Source organism: Phyllopteryx taeniolatus, unplaced genomic scaffold (assembly GCF_024500385.1).
Source record: "Phyllopteryx taeniolatus isolate TA_2022b unplaced genomic scaffold, UOR_Ptae_1.2 contig_28, whole genome shotgun sequence".
NCBI lineage: Eukaryota > Metazoa > Chordata > Actinopteri > Syngnathiformes > Syngnathidae > Phyllopteryx > Phyllopteryx taeniolatus.
The window spans coordinates 117,504-138,501 of NW_026903206.1; positions in this window are offsets into that span (position 1 = coordinate 117,504).

Here is a 20,998-nt window from a genome sequence, read left to right on the forward strand (position 1 = left end):
AATGTCTATTTTGATATCTTGCAAACTCTGTAGAAATATTCCAAATGTATGCCTTATGTCTGTCACTATTGTCAGTTTGACAGGTCCTCTGCAAGATTTTTAGAACTGTTCTTTGCGATTTTAAATCAAACAGTACGAAATGTTGTATTGAACAATAAGCAACAGATCTGCCATGACCAAAGTTTAAACAATGATTCTATGTGTGCGGCAGAAAAGTTACGAGCGCATCCAAATGGGACAACAACTTTTCCATTTCTTGTTGTTTTTATTTTTGTGAATCTTTTCCTTCAACCAAACCATTCTTCCTTTCCGCCTGAGGTCCGGAGGAAGACCACTCCCCAAAGACCAGCTGATCTGCATTTGTGAGTCAACACTGAAATCCTTACTATGATGTACAACATCAGTGCCTAATAATTTTGGGGAAAGTACTCGCTTCACAATAAATCCCAACTTTGCATTCTCTCGCTCTGACTCAACGCAGTAAACGCTCACGTTTCCAACTTTATTCCGACACAGGATGTTCTAGTCCCCTTTTCGTATGCCGATTTTCCTTATTTTTACCATTATTAGTGTTATTTTCTTTCTTTAGTTAGACTATTTTTGTGTTTCCCTCTAGATCCCTTGTAGATGTCATTAAATATACTATAAAATTCCACTCTTGGTTGTATTTTGTGTTCTCAGTTGAAGTAAACCTCTGTCATCTTGAACTCAAAATTTCATAAAGTGTAGCGACCTTCAGATTACGAGACTGATAAAAAAGGTTTATCGTCATTTTTCCAAAATTGTAGACATAAAAAGTGACGTGGTGCCCTTTTCGAGGGCTATTAGTTTGATTTTAACAATTAAACTTAAAATTACGGTAAACTGTCAGTAACGCAAGCGTCGCTTCCGGCTTATTCTTTTCTCACAAATTAATTACATTTTTATTTGACCAATATACACTATATATATATCTTTTACTACGAAGCCACACTGTGGTAAACATGCAGAATGTGGCTTGTTATTGTCTTGCTGAAATACATTATATTTCAAAAAGTATTCGCTCACCTGCCTTTACTTACATATGATTTTAAGTGATATCCCATTCTAAATCCATTTGGTTTAATATGATGTTGGTGTACCCTATGAAGCTATAACAGCTTCAACACTTGTGGGAAGGCTTTCAACAAGGTTTAGGAGTGAATTTTGGCCCATTCTTCTCAGAACATATTTGTGAATTCACACACTGATGTTGGATGAGAAGGCCTGGTTCACTGTCCCGTCAACTAGTGATGGGCACGGCAGTTGTTTTGAGTGTACTGAATCATGCGTATCAGTTCATTAAAAAGATTCGTTCAAAAGATTCGTTCACCGAATCATTCAGTTCTTTTTCCTAAAATCATTCAAGTGCTTCCTCATTCAGTTAATGATTCATCCCTGAGGTTCACGGTCACTCAACACGTCCACCGAACGCTATGCGCTGTTGTTGTCATGTATTGTCATGTAAACTAGGGAAGGCCCACGCCAGCTGGGCTTTCTGCTCTCTCACCTTACTGTTTTGTCATCTGATTAGTCGAAAGCGTCTGAGTGTCTTGAGAAGTGCTATATAAATTTAATGTATTATTATTATGAAATACAAATCTTTAATAATCACATTAGAGACAAATAGGGAATCATATGTATGTGTACGTATATACATTTATCATTAATTTACATTTATTTTAAATATGTGTGCTTGTCTGACTAAAAAATTAACCGTTAGCTTTAAGCTTAAAGTGAAAGCTATCCCCGCGAGGACGTCAGAACTTGAGGTTCCAATCACTTGGTACGTTCCTTGAGCAAACAAATCACTCATCGTAGTAGTACATCGCTTCTTAGGGGATCACAAATAAAGAAGTTCAACGAACAAATCACTTCTGTCTAACGGATCGCAAACGATAAGTTCAACGAACGAATCACTCTTCAGTTCTTCGGTTCCTCAGTACACCAGTTCACTGAACGAATCATTCAGTTCACTTAAGTCCCTCCACTGAATGAATCACTCTTCAGTTCTTTAGTACACCAGTACACCAGTTTACTGAACGAATCACTCAGTTCACTTAAGTCCCTCCCCTGAATGAATCACTCTTCAGTTCCTCAGTACACCAGTTCACTGAACGAATCACTCTTCAGTTCCTCAGTACACCAGTTCACTGAACAAATCACTCAGTTCACTTAAGTCCCTCCCCCGCCTGCACAGCGCTGCCTGAAGCTGGCTGCTCATTGGTCATTCGCCGAAGTGAGTGACAACGCTGGCGAATCGCAAATCACATGGCAGTACCTTGAAGTCCCGCCCCCGAATGCACACTGGCTGCTCATTGGTAATTCGCCGTAGATTCAGAAGTGGGTGACAGAACGCTTGAACAGTGCCGTTTCCGCTCCCAGCGGACTCGCTCGCCTCACGGCGGCCAAGCTCAAAGAATGAATCATTTCATAAACTGATTCAGTTCGTTCACTAAAAAGATTCATTCTTCTGAAAGAAACGTTCGAATGTAACAACACCAAAATCAAACCAAAGGTGTTCTATTGGGTTAAGGGTAGCAAAGTTCATCCATACCAAAATCTCTCATCCATGTCTTTATGGACCTTCCTTTGTGCACTGGTGCACAGACATGTTGGAACAGAAAGGGGTAATCCCCAAACTGTTTGACTGACCAAAATCTCTTAGTCAGCATTCGGAGTTCCTTTCACTGGAGCTCAGGAGCTAATATTTTGGACATTTCCTTCCTGTTCTAACATGATTTCATCAGTGCACAAATCAAGGTTCATACAGACATGGATGAGAGAGTTTGATGTGGATGAATTTGACAGGCCTGCACAATCTTGACCTCAACCCTTTTGCTCTAATTAGAGCAGACACTGAGAACCAGGCCTTCTTGTCAGTGTGTAACCTCACAAATGTGCTTCTGGAAAAATGGTCATAAATTCAAATAAACACACTCCAAAACCTTGTGGAAAACCTTCCCAAAAGAGTTTAAGGTATAATACCAGCAGAGGGTGAACCAATGTCATATTAAACCATCCATCCATCGATCCATTTTCTGAACCGCTTATCCATACTAGGGTCACGAGGGTGCTGGAGCCTATCCCAGCTGACTCTGGGCAAGAAGCAGGGTATACCCTCAACTGGTCGCCAGCCAATCGCAGGTTATATTAAACCATTAAACCAAATTCATATCTGAGTCAAGGAAGGTGAATGAATACTTTTGGCAATAGAGTGTAAGTCAGAGATATGTTGCTCCAAAACCTGTATGTGCCTTTCAGCATTAATGGTGGCCCTTCACTACGGTGGCCTGGAAGTGCAAAACAATATAACAAATTGTGAAACATTTTTACTTTTCAGAAAGCAAATGAACAAAAGCCAAAACACTTTTACAATTCAAAAAACAAATTAACAAAAGCCGAAACACTTGTACATTTCAGGAAAAAAAATTAACAAAAGCCAAAACACTTTTACATTTCAGAAAACAAATTAACAAAAACTGATGTAACGAGATCCCAAATATACAACCCCAATTCCAATGAAGTTGGGACGTTCTGTTAAACATAAATAAACAGAATACAATGATTTGTAAATCATGTTCAACCTATATTTAATTGAATACACTACAAAGACAAGATGATTAATGTTCAAACTGATAAACTTTATTGTTTTTAGCAAATACTCATTAACTTAGAATTTTATGGCTGCAACACATTCCAAAAAAGCTGGGACAGGTGGCAAAAAAGACTGAGAAAGTTGAGGAATGCTCATTAAACACCAGTTTGGAACATCCCACAGGTGAACAGGCTAATTGGGAACAGCTGGGTACTATACAGCTGGGTACTATACAGTATAATGCTATGTAACACTACTGCTTAAGTTAGGCTTACTATTGTACTTTATGGCTGTTGGTTAATGCCATATTTTATTTTAAAACCACTTCCTTTTCAACTCATATAAATACACGCTCACATAAACATGTCAAATGTCTGCACGCATACAGCGCAAATAAGCTCGCATAAACATGTCAAATCTATTCACATACCATCATATCCATTCATAAAATATACTCAGATCCTTTCACATTTCCATCTCAAAGGCTCGCATACAAACAAATTTTGGATTTATTTTAAGATAGATAGATAGATAGATAGATAGATAGATAGATAGATAGATAGATAGATACATTTTGACATAAAGTTATAGACTTATGACTATAGATAGATAGTCCGGTTAAGATAGATAGATAGATAAATAGATTTAAACAATACAGATCTATACATATAGATAGATACATTTTGACAAATAGTTCTAGAGTTACAAATACAGATAAACACATATTGATCGATACATTTTTATTTATCTATCTATCTATCTATCTATCTATCTATCTATCTATCTATCTATCTATCTATCTATCTATCTATCTATCTATTTATTTGTGTGGATGTATATTTATTTGTCAATATCTATGTATCTATCCATCTATCCATCTCTCCAACTATCTCCCAAGATTTTTTTTTCCACAAGCATGGATGCGAGCATTTGATATGGAAATGTGAAAAGATCTGAGTATGTTTTATGAATGGATTTGAGGAAGGTATGTGAATAGATTTGACATGTTTATGCGAGCTTATTTGAGCTGTATGTGTGCAGACGTTTGACATGTTTATGTGAGCGTGTATTTATATGAGTTGAAAAGGAAAAAAAGCTGGGACAAGCAAAAACGGGGCAAGGTTCACCTCTTTGTGAACAAGTGCGTGAGAAAATAGTTGAACAGTTTAAGGACAATGTTCCTCAACGTACAATTGCAAGGAATTTAGGGATTTCATCATCTACGGTCCATAATATCATCAAAAGGTTCAAAGAATCTGGAGAAATCACTGCATGTAAGCGGCAAGGCCGAAAACCAACATTGAATGCCCGTGACCTTCGATCCCTCAGGCGGTACTGCATCAAAAACCGACATCAATGTGTAAAGGATATCACCACATGGGCTCAGGAACACTTCAGAAAATGAATGTCAGTAAATACAGTTTGGAGCTACATCCATAAGTGCAACTTGAAACTCCACTATGCAAAGCAAAACCCATTTATTAGCAACACCCAGAAATGCCGCCGGCTTCTCTGGGCCATGCTGCCATCCTAGCAACGGCTTTTTCATGGACGCCCCTGCTTATTTCAGCAAGACAATGCCAAACCACATTCTGCACGTGTTACAACAACGTGGATTCGTAGTAAAAGAGTGCAGGTACTAGACTGGCCTGCCTGCAGTCCAGACCTGTCTCCCATCGAAAATGTATGGCGCATTATGAAGCGTAAAATACGACAATGGAGACCCTGGACTGTTGAACAGCTGAAGCTGTACATCAAGCAAGAATGGGAAAGAATTCCGCCTTCAAAGCTTCAACAATTCGTGTCCTCAGTTCCCAAACATTTATTGATTATTGTTAAAAGAAAAGGTGATGTAACACAGTGGTTAACATGACCCTGTCCCATCTTTTTTGGAACGTGTTGCAGCCATAAAATTCCAAGTTAATTATTATTTGAACATTAAATATCTTGTCTTTGTAGTGTATTCAATTAAATATAGGTTGAACATGATTTGCAAATCATTGTATTCTGTTTTTATTTATGTTTAACACAACGTCCCAACTTCATTGGAATTGGGGTTGTACAATAGTAAGCCTAACTTAAGCAGTAGCATTACATAGCATTATACTGTATAGTACATACATATATATTTTTTATGTATATATGTCGTATACTTGTTGATTATTGTGTTACAATAACGCTTTTCCTCATTGATTTAAAATTGCTGCTTTTAATGTGTAAGTACTGAGAGCGAGACGCCATTAACCGGACACGGATGCTGCTGAATAAATGTGCCTTTCGGGCTAAAGCGCAGTGTATGTGTGTTTACTCCTGGACTCAAGACAGAGTTTCAACACCGCTGCTTTGCAATCTGAAACGTATACGGTTCATTGCAGGCAGGATGGCCGGATAGTCGCATTTAAGCTCTCCTGCGCCGGTGTACCTAATGAGGTGGCCAAAGGGAATGAAGGAATTTAATTGTCGTAGTGAAACCTGTGTCATTAGATATGCAATACAGACTACACACACTCAGAGTAAAATATTTCATGACAGTTTTTAATATAGGTACATCTCATTAAATTAGAATATAGTTTTCTTCAGTACTCAGTGATTAAACAATGCAGCCTTATGGGGGGCACAAGTCAGTGCAAACTGTAGGCCAGTCCCAAGCCCGGATAAATGCAGAGGGTTGCGTCATGAAGGGCATCCGGTTTAAAACTTTGCCAAACAAATATGAGTCTTCATCCAAAGAATTCCATACCGGATCGGTCGTGGCAACGGGTTAACAACGTCCGCCACCGGCGCCGTCAACCTGCAGGGCGCCGTTGGAAATTCAGCTACTGTGGGTCGAAGTCAAAGAAGAAGAGGTGGAAAGCGGGTTATTTGGCAGAAAGAGAAGAGGAAAGCACAGAGCCTAGAAATGAATGTGGGGACTTTGGATGTTGGGACTATGACAGGAAAATCTCGGGAGTTGGTTGACATGATGATTAAGAGAAAGGTTGATATATTGTGTGTCCAGGAGAGCAGGTGGAAAGGCAGTAAGGTTAGGCGCAGGGTTTAAATTATTTTACCATCGTGTAGATGGGAAGAGAAATGGAGTCGGGTTATTTTAAAAGAAGAGTTGGCTAAGAATGTCTTGGAGGTGAAAAGAGTATCAGATCGAGTGATGAGGCTGAAACTTGAAATTGAGGGTGTTATGTGTAATGTGATTAGGGGTTATGCCCCACAGGTAGGATGTGTGACCTAGAGGTGAAAGAGAAATTCGGGAAGGAGCTAGACGCAGTAGTTCTGCGCATCCCAGACAGAGAGAGAGTCGTAATTGGTGCAGATTGTAATGGACATGTTGGTGAAGGTAATAGGGGTGATGAAGAAGTGATGGGTAAGTACGGCATCCAGGAAAGGAACTTGGAGGGACAGATGGTGGTAGACTTTGCAAGAAGGATGCAAATGGCTGTAGTGAACATTTTTTTCCAGAAGAGGCACGAATTTAGGGGGACCTACAAGAGCGGAGGTAGAAGCACGCAGGTGGATTACATCTTGTGCAGACGATGTAATCTGAAGGAGGTTACCAACTGTAAGGTAGTGGTAGGGGAGAGGGTGGCTAGACAGCATAGGATGGTGGAGTGTAAGATGACTCCGGTGGTGGGGAGGAAGATTAGGAAGACAAAGGCAGAGAAGAGAACCATGTGGTGGAAGCTGAGACAGGACGAGTGTTGTGCAGCTTTTCGGGAAGAGGTGAGACAGGCTCTCGGTGGACGGGAGGAGCTTCCAGAAGACTGGACCACTGCAGCCAAGGTGATCAGAGAGGCAGGCAGGAGAGTACTTGGTGTATCTTCTGGCAGGAAAGGAGAGAAGGAGACTTGGTGGTGGAACCTCACAGTACAAGAAATCATACAAGGAAAAAGGTTAGGGTGATTAAGGATAGAGATGGAAATATGTTGACTGGTGCCAGCAGTGTGCTAGCTAGATGGAAAGAATACTGCGAGGAGTTGCTGAATGAGGAAAATGAGAGAGAAGGGAGAGTAGAAGAGGCAAGTGGGGTGGACCAGGAAGTGGCAATGATTAGTAAGGTGGAAGTTAGAAAGGCATTAAAAGAGGATGCAAAATGGAAAGGCAGTTGGTCCTGATGACATTCCTGTGGAGGTATGGAAGCATCTAGGAGAGGTGGCTGTGGAGTTTTTGACCAGCTTGTTCAATAGAATTCTAGTGCGTGAAAAGATGCCTGAGGAATGGAGGAAAAGTGTACTGGTGCCCATTTTTAAGAACAAAGGTGATGTGCAGAGCTGTGGGAACTATAGAGGAATAAAGTTGATGAGCCACACAATGAAGTTATGGGAAAGAGTAGTGGAGGCTAGACTGAGGACAGAAGTGAGTATTCGCGAGCAACAGTATGGTTTCATGCCTAGAAAGAGTACCACAGATGCATTATTTGCCTTGAGGATGTTGATGGAAAAGTACAGAGAAGGTCAGAAGGTCAAATGAAGAATTCTTCATCATAACAAAACCGAAAATTGGGTGATTTCCCGTTCTTTTGTTTACATACGTCAAAACAACAACAAAAAAATAGGGTAGTTTCCCATTTTCCAATATTAGAAGGAAAAACGGCGGCACGGTGGACGACTGTTTAGAGCGTCAGCCTCACAGTTCTGAGGACCCGGGTTCAATCCCCGGCCCCGCCTGTGTGGAGTTTGCATGTTCTCCCCGTGCCTGCGTGGGTTTTCTCCATGCACTCCGGTTTCCTCCCACATCCCAAAAACATGCATGAAATGGAGACTCTAAATTGCCCGTAGGTGTGAATGTGAGTGCGAATGGTTGTTTGTTTGTATGTGCCCTGCGATTGGCTGGCAACCAGTTCAGGGTGTACCCCGCCTCTTGCCTGATGATAGCTGGGATAGGCTCCAGCACACCCACGACCCTCGTGAGGAGAACCGGCTCAGAAAATGGATGGATGGATAGAAGGAAAAACGAATAGCCGGAAAGTACAAAGACCTTCTTTGAGCTATTACGGCATCCCAAAGACACATGAAGCTCATTGAAAGGTTGCGTGAAGCCTGTATGTGACACATATGGAACCATACTAACTGACCAGGTTTGCTTTTGGCACTTTATATAGTAATGGGAAGACACTTAACTTTATAATAACTTGTTTTGCAATATAATATTACAATATTAGATATCACATTGTTCATATTTAATACTTAGCACAAAGGCAATGACAAAAGATAAATCCTTATTATTGCATTTCACACTTAAATACTTGATGCCTCTGTTACTTTTGTTGATATTTTACCTTTAATAGTAGGCCTACTATCATATCGAATTACGAATGGATATGAGCCTTATAATATGCAAATGCACGTCACGTATGGAGACATTTCGCCTTCTGAACATTTTCTAATTATCCCTTGAATGAATAACACTTACAGTGTCAAGAGACTTTTAGACTTTCATTAAATCTTTTGTGTAGGCCAAAATTAAAAGTAAAAAAATCATGGGTGCTGCTGTTATACATAAGCTTTGCCATTTAGCTTTGCTTGGGATCAGCTGGCCCAAATTGCATATTGCGTCATCGGTTCAAAGCAAACATCGATTTGGCTAAGGACCCCCGAAAATGTCACCTTCGAAGAGACAAGCTTACGAAGCTGCAAGCTTATCAGTTACGCGGAGGAACATGGGAATCGAGCAGCCGCGAGAGAATTCAAGATCAACGAATCCATGGTTCGCAAGTGGAGGAAGCAGGAAAACAAGCTTCGCCAAGTCAAGAAGACGAAGCTGAGTTTCCGCGGAAACAAGGCGAGGTGGCCTGAGTTGGAAGACCAACTCGAGCAATCAATTAATGAGCAAAGAACAGCCGGGAGAAGCGTCTCAAGTCACCATTCGACTGAGTCCAATAACTCGCCATCATTCCGGGAGGCTTGACGAATCGCTGGACATTGGTGTAAACAGGGCGTTCAAAGTGAAGTTGCAAGCGGTGTGGGAGCAATGGATGACAGATGGCGAACACAGCTTTACTAAGACTAGGAGACAGCGCCGGGCGAGTTACGCCACAATTTGTGAATGGATTGTGGATGCTTGTTCGAGCTTTCGCACGACAACGAGACTGACTCGAACCTAGCGTGTTTGAGTGAGAACTTGCCCAGCTGTTCATTTCGGATACAGAAGATGGGGACTTCGATGGATTTGTGGATGAGGATTGATCAAAAAATAACATGAGTACATTGTTAAATACTTCAATAAAGTACAACCGAACTCAATTTTGCTCCCGCTGCCTTTTTAAAAACATTGTTTTAGCGTACATGCATGCTACCGTATATTTTAAGCTAACGTATGTTTTACCATGCCCGTGCCCAATAATACGGTGCGCCTTATGTATGTGTTAAATACAGAAATATACCCCGTAACTGAGACTGTGCCTTTTAATACGGTGCGCCCTATGGTCGTGAAAATACGGTAAACTAGCGAAGCTGCACATCTACACAACCTTCAAAGCAAAAGTAATACATCTCTCTGATGTATCGTCGGACTTCGAGTCCACAGACGATCGACCAATGTAGGTAATGTATCTTCTGTTACATGTGGTTTTAATACGTAGGTTACGGCACATATTAAAATAGTATAGCTGTCTTTTAAGTTTTAAATCTGGGGCAGGAGTTACAGCATAGGTTACAAGTGTTGTAGACTAGCATGTTATGTATAGGCATATTCCAGATTTTGAATAGCAAATGTGATGGGGCTCTGATCAGAATCAGAATCAGAATCATATTTATTTGTCAAGTATGTCCAAAAAACACACAAGGAATTTGTTTCCGGTAGTTGGAGCCGCTCTAGTACGACAACAGACAGTCAATTGACAGAGAACACTTTTGAGACATAAAGATAGGAAAAAAAAAAAAAAAAAAACAGTCACTGAGCAGTAAAGGGTTACTAGTTATCTGGTAATGCTGGTACATTTTTTATTTATTCTTTGACAATTGTGCAAAAAGATGCAGAGTCCTCTAGCACTTAGAGCAGTTTGAATGACTAATATTGCAATAGTCCGGTGCAATGACCATTGTGCATGCTGACAATCACAATACCATAAAACCACGACACTGATGCTGATGCTGCAACCTTAAACAAAGAAAGTGAAAGGATCTTAGAACAGTGGTTACAACACTTTCATACCTTTCTCAACACTTCTTGTGAAACTGACTTTATTATGGATGAACTCCCATCACTTCCTCACATAGATGAATTTACCACGGAACCAACACTTTTAGAAACAAACCAAGCCATTACCATATTAAAGAACGGTAAAGCACCCAGTCCAGATGGGCTCCCTGGAGAAATCTACAAATATGGAGGCAAATCACTTCCTCTGTCATTCACAATAACATCTTAAGCTGTTGGAGAAATGGAAAAATACCAAACCGATGGAAAAATGCTCATATTACCAAGATCTTTAAAAATAAGGGTGACCGTTCATCTTGTGGCAACTATCGCGGCATCTCTCTTAAACGTAGCGGGCAAGATTTTCACCCAGATCTTGCTGTCCCATCTTTTTAAGCACTTTGTGAACAGAATCCTACCAGAATCAGAATGTGGCTTTAAAGCAACTTGAAGTACCATTGACATGATATTTTTAACTCGTCTCTTGATAGCGAAAGCTCGTGAACAACACTCAGGGGTTGGTTTTGCTTTTATTGACCTGGCCAAAGCTTTTGATACCGTAGACCGCGCCCTGCTTTGGGCACTTCTCGATAAGTTTGTCCAACAAAGTTGGTGCAAATGATCCGTCAATTCCGTGAAGGCATGAAAGCATGTGTTGTAAGCCACACCTCTCTAGCTCAGCCTTTCAATGTCAATGTTGGTGTTTAACATGGGTTTGTCATTGCTCCCATCCGTACCTTGTTGCTGTATCACCGCTTACTCAGTACGATATGGATCCTCAGGGTGGAGTGCATCTTAGTACCTGCGTTGATGGAGGACTTCTAAACCTACGTCACCTCAAAGCCAAAACCCGCACCAGCTCCCACTCAGTGTATGTACTACAATTTGCTAATGATGCAGCGCTATTCTCTTGGGACCCAATATCCTTACAATCCATGCTGACATCACTAAAGACCAGCTACGCACAAGCCAGGATGCTGGTGAACGTGGAGATAAAACAGAAATCTTGCAGTTTTACAGTTGTGGTGAACCTCCAGTTCTGTTCCAAATTGAAGACAGGCCACTGAAAAGTGTCAACCAGTTTAAATATCTCAGTACTATCATCTCAAATTCGGCTACCATCGACTCAGACGTGTAAAATCAGATTGGTCTCGCTGCAGCTGTTTTCGGGCGTCTCAAAAAACTTGTTTTCTTCAGCCACTTGACTCAACATCACACCAAAATAGCTGTCTACAGAGCAGTCTGTATATCATCTATCCTATATGGTAGTGAGACCTGCACCATGTACCATAGACATGTGAAGAGGATGGAGACTTTTCACACCCGTTGTCTCCAAAAAAATCCTTAAGATCTCGCAAAGACCATGTTCCCCACATTGAGACCCTTCGCAAATGTGGATTGTCAAGCATCGAAACCATTCCATATCACTGCCAACTTCGATGCTTCAGCCATGTTCTACGGATGCCTGACAATCGCCTTCCTAAGATTGTCCTGTCTTCAGAATGTCTTGATGGCTATTGACCCCACGGTGCTCCAAACGAATGATACATTGACTACACGAAAAAAAAAAACATCAAAACCTGTGGTATTGATCCCAAAACCATCAAAGCCTCTGCTGCTGATTGAACCCAATGGAGACACCTAGTACAAGTTCAGACAAACACATTTGAAGAGGAGCGTATTCAACACTATATGACTCAAAAATTAGCCGTTAGCTTGAAGCTGCTAGTGAAACCTATCCCCGCGAGGATGTCAGGACTTGTGGGTAAAAATGACTCATGAGTACATTCACTGCGTAGCGCGCCGTTTCTTGCACAAACGAATCATTCATCGTACTAGTTTTATTAGTTATTAGTATTAGTTTTTAGTCCTTCAGTTCCTCAGTAGACCAGTTCACTGAACGAATCACTCAGTTCACTTAACTCCCTCCCCTGAACGAATCACTCTTCAGTTCATCAGTACACCAGTTCACTGAACGAATCACTCAGTTCACTTAAGTCCCTCCCCTGCCTGCACGGCCTGACGCTGGCTGTCCATTGGTCATTCGCCAAAGATTCAGAAGTGAGTGACAGAATGCTTCAACAGTTCCATTTCCGCTCCCAGCCGACTCGCTCGCCTCACGGCGACCAAGCTAAAGGAACGAATCATTTCATAAACTAATTTGGTTGAGTTCGTTCACTGAAAAGATTTTTTCTTCTGAACGAAACGTTTGTGAACGTAACAACACTAACACTGTGCTGTCGACAAAGTGTTATATAGCTTCAAAAACATTCCGTCAATTTTGAAGAAACATTGTAAGATGCATGGTTACAGTCAAACTTGAAGAGAAAGTCTTACCCGTAGATGTGAACAATAGGTAGATGGACATGCCCCTTTGAGCTGAATGCCTACGCTGACACAAAGCTATTGGGGGCAAAGTGACAGCGCATTCCGTGTTTGTAGACGGCAGAAAAAACAAAATAACAAAGATGCCTGCACATTGCATGCTGAACAATGATCACAACGAGGAATTTGGCGTAATCTCTTAAATGTAAGATACAATCTCACTTTTGAAATGTTCTTGATTGATTGTTTATTTTATATGAATATATATTTCATATACTGTATGATGAGGGAATTTCTTTGTCATTATTTCATCTTTTTATAAAAACAAGTTGCCGATTTAAGCGAAATCCAGAACCATTATTTTTAAAGTATTTGTCTTGTGTCAAAAAGTGTTCCTTTTATTATTAATAAAAACTTTATTTTTAAACATTATTGTGAAAAATGCACTGCAAAAATAAAGTATTGGCAAAACCGATTGTCATTTTTATGTTGAGCTGGAGTTGCCGGTATCTGCTAAAATGTAACTAATAAAGTTACTCATAATCTAACGTCTCCCCTTGCCTCGACACACAGCTTGGGCTCTGGTACAGGTCCTTTTGAGAGGGGTTGGACTCTTTTTCACTCTGGAGTTCCCCATGGTGAAAGGTGTTGAGCTGGTGTGGGCATACTGATTGTCCCCTGGCTCGGTGCCTGTATGTTGGGGTTCACCCCTCTCTCTGCCTTCGTGTGGGGGGATGGGTCCTGACTGTTGTTTGTGTCTATGCACCAAATAGCAGCTCAGAGTACCCACCCTTCTTGGAATCTATGAAGAGGGTGCGGGAGAGCACCCAGGCTAGGACTCCCTCATGCTTCTGGGGGACTTCAATGCTCATGTGAGCAATGACAGTGAGACCTGGAAGGGCGTGATTGGGAAGAAGCCGCCCTGATCAGAACCCGAGCGGTGTTTAGTATTTGGACTTCTGTGCTCGTCACGTACTGTCCATAACAAACACCATGTTCAAACATCAGGATGTCCATACGTGCACCATGATTGTCTTTGTGGTCGTGTCATCAGACTTTGGGCCGCATGTCTTGGATACTCGGGTAAAGAGAGGGGCGGAGCTGTCAACTGATCACCAACTGGTCGTATGCTAGCTCCGATGGTGGGGGAGGATGCCGGTTCAACCTGGCAGACCCAAATATATTGTGAGGGTCTGATGGGAATGTCTGGCAGAGTCCCCTCTCAGAAGTCCCATCTCTGGCAGAACTTCGACTACGTCCCAAGGGAGGTGGGGGACATTGAGTCCAAGTGGACAATAATCAGCGCCTCCATGACTGAGGCGGCCGACCGGAGCTGTGGGTGTAAGGTGGTCAGTCGAGGCGCCAATCCCCGAACCCGTTGGTGGACACCAACGGTGAGGGATGCCGTCAAGCTGAAGAAGGAGTCCTATCGGGCCTTTTTGGCCTGTGGGACTCCTGAGGCAGCTGATGGGTACTGGCTGGGCAAGCGGAATGCAGCTTTGGTGGTCGCTGAAGCAAAAACTCAGCATGGGAGGAGTTCGGTGAGGCCATGGAGAAAGACTTACGGACGGCTTTGAGGAAATTCTGGTTCAACATCCGGCGTGTTAGGAGGGGGAAGCAGTGCACCATCAACACTGTGTATAGTGGGGATGGGGCGCTGCTGACCTCGACTCGGGACGTTCTGAGCCAGTGGGGAGAATACTTCGAAGACCTCCTCAATTCCACTGACACGCCTTCCCATGAGGGAGCAGAGTCTGGGTTCTCTGAGGCGGGCCGGAGTCAGAGTTTGGTCCGCATATCCGGCAGTAAGTCGGACTCGTTCCCCGTGAGGGTTGGACTCCGCCAAAGCTGCCTTTTGTCACCGATTCTGTTCGTAACTTTTATGGACAGAATTTCAAGGCGCAGCCGAGGCGTAGAGAGGGTCCAGTTTGGTGGCCTCAGTATTGCATCTCTGCTTTTTGCAGATGATGTGGTTCTGTTGGCTTCATCAAGCCGTGACCTCCAACTCTAACTGGAGCGGTTCGCAGCTGAGTGTGAAGCGGCTGGGATGAAAATCAGGACCTCCAAATCTGAGACCATTGTCCTCAGTCGGAAAAGGGTGGTGTGCCCTCTCCAGGTCGGGGATGAGATCCTTCCCCAAGGGGAGGAGTCCAAGTATCTTGGAGATCGACAGGTGAATCAGTGCAGCGTCTGCAGTGATGCGGACTTTGTATCGATCCGTTGTGGTGAAGAAGGAGCTAAGCCAAAAGGCAAAGCTCTCAATTTACCGGTCGATCTATGTTCCTACCCGCACCTATGGTCACGAGCTGTGGGTCAACAAGATCCCGATACAAGCGGCAAATGAGTTTCCTCCGCAGGGTGTCCGGGCTCTCCCTTAGAGATAAGGTGAGAAGCTCGGTTATCCGGGAGGATCTCAGAGTAGAGCCGCTGCTCCTCTGCATTGAGAGGAGCCAGATGAGGTGGCTCGGGCATCTGCTTAGGATGTCTCCCGGACGCCTCCCTGGTGAGACCCCGGGGATGACCCAGGACACGCTGGAGAGACTACGTCCTTCGGCTGGCCTGGGAACGCCTCGGGATCCCCCCAGAAGAGCTGGATGATGTGGCTGGGGAGAGGGAAGTCTGAGCGTCCCTGCTAAAGCTACTGCCCCCGCGACTCGACCTCGGATAAGCGGTAGAAAATGGATGGATGGATGGACTATTAAACAAAACGCTTTAATAATCGCTTTAGAGACAGAGAGGGTATGATATGTATGTGTACATATAGACATTTATTATTAATTAAAATTTATTTTCAATATGTGTGCTTGTTTTTATCTGCTTCACTGATTCAACATCAGCCATTAGCTTGGAGAAATGGATGCTAGTGAAAGCTATCCCCGTGAAGGCGAACGGTTAAAATCACTCACAAGTACGTTCACTGCATATGTCGTTTCTTGCGCGAAGGAATCACTCATGGTACAAGTTGGAAGTGAACTTCTGCCCGAGTCACTCATGGCATGACAGTTCACTGCATACATACTAGTACGTCTCTCCTTCGTGGATTGCGAACAAAGAACTTGAACGAACGAATCACTCGTAGCTGACAGTACATTTAGTTGACTTTCAATTCATCAGTACATTCAGTTCAATTCAGTCCCTCCCCCACCTTAGCAGCGATGCCTGACAGTGGCCCCTCATTGGTCATTCGCCGGAAATTCAGAATGAGTGACAGTACGCTGCAGTTCTACTTTGATGCAGCTCAGGTCAACTAAGATAAAAAAATCCCACTGTTGTGAATCATTTCCCTGTTTATGTATAGTATTTTATATACAAATAATATAATACAAAGTATGTCCTTGTACGACAAACAAGTTTAAATTTAATTACAAATCAGTATTACGGTGACAATACTCAACAATACCAATTGTAGTAGACAGATGGAATAATATGTATGTGTAAATATATACGTTATTTTAAATTTCTTATTAATCTTTTCAAATAAATCTCACCCCTTTAACTCTCTGCTGCTGCCACTTCAGCTTGCCTTGCACTGGCGAATCTAACATATTGCATGTCCATCTCCTGTCCTCTCATGACTTTATGCGTAGTCTGTTAAGATTATGGAGACGTGACCTACGCCCCGTGTGTTCCGCATGAATCACTCAGGGCAGAACAGTTCACTGCATACGTACTAGTACATCGCTCCTTGGCGGTTCGCGAACCAAGAAGTTCTACGAACAAATCACTCGTGGCTAACGGATCGTGAACAATGAAGTTCAACGAACAAATCAGTCGTGGCTAACGGATCACTAACGAAGAAGATCAATGAATGAATCACTCAAGGCTAACGGATTGCGAACGAAGAAGTTCAATGAACGAATCACTCGTGGCTAACAGTACATTCAGTTAACTTTCAGTTCATCAGTACATCCAGTTCAATATTACATTCAGTAGTACATTCAGCTTGTCCCGCCGCCGCCTGCGCGGTGCTGCATGATGATGTCTACTCATTGTTCATTCACCGAAGTGAGTGACAATTATGGTGAATCGCAAATCACATGGCAGTACATTTAGTTAAGTCCCACCCCCGCCTGAATGCCGGCTTCTCATTGGTCATTCGCCCAAGATTCAGACGTGAGTGACAGAATGCTAAAGCAGTTCCATTTCTGATCCGAGCCGACTCGGTCATGGCGGCGGCCAAACTCAAAGAACAAATCATTTCATAAACTGATTCAATTCAGTATGTTCACTAAAAAGATTCGTTCTTCTGAATGAAACGTACGCAAATGAAACAACACTAATTTGCAGAGAGGCACCTAGACCAGTGGAGAGGTTATTTGGTTTGGTTTGGCTTATTGGACATATCAGTTCACAATACATGCCATGCATTACAAAAACAGATGTCAAGGGAAGCTCACTAAATTGTGGTCCTTGGTCTAATCAAAAAACATAAAACACAAACATAAAAAACATAATACATTATGTACACATACTAACACTGATTAATATTTTCTCCCTCCCTCTATTATTTTACTTTGGCTAGTAGCCATTTCCTCAGTTTCAATTGATAACTGTGGGTTTGGGATCTGTTTGAAAATCAAAGGCAGTTTGTTCCACTTCTTTGCTCCTTTATAGAAAACAAGCATTGTCCCATTTTGGTTCTGCGCTTGCGGGCGAGCAGATTGCCTGCACTAGACCTCATTCTGTGGTTGTGTGTCTATAAAAAATGTTGCTTAGGGATGCAGGGGCCCTGTTGTTGATTACCTTATGCACCATGTTGAGCCTCAGATGAGTAACTCTAGCCTCACCTGTTAGCCAATTGAGCTCTTGGAAGTTCTTTTTTTCCAACATGATCATAAGGGCCTAGCCCCATCACAACCCTGACTAGCTTGTTTTGAGACAGCTGCGATTCTTTTGTTTTTTGTAAATGAGCTTGACAGTCCTGCTGACCATGTTACACTGGCATAACCAAGATGACACAGCGCGAGACTGTTTGCTAGTAGACGATGGCTTTATCTGTCAAGCAGGTTGGCCTTTCTGGGAAGAAACATTTTGCCGGTGTTAACTTTACCCAGCACCTGTAAGGCCATTCCCTCCCCACTCAAACTGTCATCTGAAACACAGCCTAAGTACTTCACCGATTTCCTCCCATCTCTCTCCACAGACCCTACTTCTACCGCTGCAATATGTTCCAAAAAAGCTGGGACAGGTGGCAAAAAAGACTGAGAAAGTTGAGGAATGCTCATCAAACTCCTGTTTCGAACATCCCACAGGTGAACAGGCTAATTGGGAACAGGTGGGTGCCATGATTGTGTATAAATGGAGCTTCCCTGAATTGCTCAGTCATTCACAAGCAAAGATGGGGCGAGGTTCACCTCTTTGTGAACAAGTGCGTGAGAGACTCGTCGAACAGTTTAAGGACAATGTTCCTCAATGTGCAATTGCAAGGAATTTAGGGATTTCATCATCTACGGTCCATATTATCATCAAAAGATTCTGAGAATCTGGAGAAATCACTGCATGTAAGCTGCAAGGCCGAAAACCGACATTGAATGCCCGTGACCTTCGATCCCTCATACGGCACTGCATCAAAACCCGACATCAATGTGTAAAGGATATCACCACATGGGCTTAGGAACACTTCAGAAAGCCAATGACAGTAAATACAGTTCGGCGCTACATCCGTAAGTGCAACTTGAAACTCTACTATGCAAAGCAAAAGCCATTGTTAAATATATTATAGAAGTTATCATTTATTTGCTTAGCTTGCATTAGTATGATGGACAATTTTAGATGTTTCGCCTTCAAAAAGAAGACTCAGCATCATCCATGGAAGGGCGCTTGGACCAAGGACGTGATCGGATGTGGTCGGGTCGTGACAGGTGTTGATCCAATATTATGTGTTGTGTCTTATTGCTTAGAATACTATGTCTGGGAAAAAACCCTCTTATTATCAAATATTATGTGTTGTGTCTTATTACTTAGAATATTATCAAATATTATGTGTTGTGTCTTATTGCTTAGAATACTATGTCTGGGAAAAAACCCTCTTATTATCAAATATTTTGTGTTGTGTCTTATTACTATCAAATATTCTGTGTTGTGTCTTATTGCTTAGAACATTATGATTGTAAATCCCTCCTATTTCAAATAAATGCAGGAGCGAGGGGGGGGGATTGTTTAGAGCGTGTTGAGAGACTGTGATCTGAACAATCTCCCATACGCCCTCCTCATGAGAAAAAGTAACAAGCGTCTTCATTCCTTTTGTGTCTATTATAATGTTGGGTAAGATTAATCCAACATAAATTGGTCCTTCGAGCCGGATGTCAACACACCCGAAGATTCCAGTTGTGGAGCCGACATCCAGTTAAGAGACCGTGGCCACGGCATTTGAGACCCTTTCCGGGACTGGTCTTCGGACTTCTCAACTGGGATCTGGAGGTTGACGACAATCCACAGGATTGAAGACGACTTTGGTGAGTTAAATTTAAAAAAAAAAATTTAGGAAAAAGGAATAAAAGAGTGAATGAATTGCGCGACGAAGAAGTCTGCGGCAGAATAAACCTTGTGTAATACTAGTCACTGGCAAGTGGTAAAGATGGAGGACGGAATCCGATAAAATCCGTGGGGACGGCGGAGTCCTGTACGTACTTAAATTCCGTATTTCTGTGTTTCTGTGTTTCCGTGTTTTCGTGTGTTTATAAAAACGTTATTAATATCGTGTGTATGTGTAAAAGTATGAATGTATAAGACGGGATTGTAAGTGACAACTGAGTTTGGAAGCAAAGGCAAGAATTCTCCGCCCCAATTAGGGTAGAAGCTTGAGAATTGCCAAAACTCAGACATTAATTGTCACCCTGTCATTTTTGAATAAAGTCAGTATTTAGGTCACTCTAGGTGCAAATGAACTGACTTCCAAATTCACAAAAATGGGAAATAACAACAATAAACCGGATCCAAAAATAGGCCTAACATGTAAAGATTGGAAATATGTTCAACTCCAAAACCCTTCCAAAATAGAACATTTAAACACGTGGATAACCAAATACGGTTTCGCTGGCCAGCTAAATTCACAAAAAATAGTGAAACTTCAAAACGAAATAAAGTGTCGACACAAAAATGATATATCACAAATACAAAAAGATGGATTTGACAACTTACTCTTCTGGTTAAACATGGCGTCAAAAAGAGAAAAGGGAAGGGAGAATAAGAAACACTTAACAAATGAACAAAAAGAGCAGGAAGGTAGACATCAAAATATGTTGTTTCAAAGACAGGAAGATGACGAGACAGGACCAATAATAAGAACTAGCGAGAAAAAGATAATTGAAGAAAGTTGTAAAAAAAATAAGGAAACAAAAGCATCAGCACCATTGTACCCGGTTTTGCCACCTCATGAAAATCCTCCAACTCAAGAGGCACAAACACAACGAATTTTACGATCGGGAGGGGGACAAATGAATTGGTCTAGAACTATGGGAGAAACATTTTCTCCCACTCCCAAAATAACAAATATAACCTCAGACGAGGGAGATATGGATTTATTTCCGATGATTGAAGTAGCAAATCCAAATGTACAAGAAGATCGCAGAGAAACTCTTTTGGTCTATAGGACCTGGACTAATGAGGATGTGAAAAAGGCCGTAGCCGGCATCACACCTTACAAAGTAGACATTGTCCAGTTTGTTGAGGAAATAGAAAATCTTAGACAATCTTATCATTTAAATGGGACAGAGACTCAACAAGTTTGGATGACGGCAATGGGGCCTGATTGGCATCTTTGCCGAGGGGATTGGGACCCAAAGCACCATGGTGTTATAATGCCACATGATGACAAAGAATTACAATATAGAGTTAGGGGTTTGATAGAGAGAACCACAGCCAGGTTCCGCAAAAGAGCAAATTACACGGAAATTAATAGGGTGAAACAAAAGGATGACGAACTTTTTG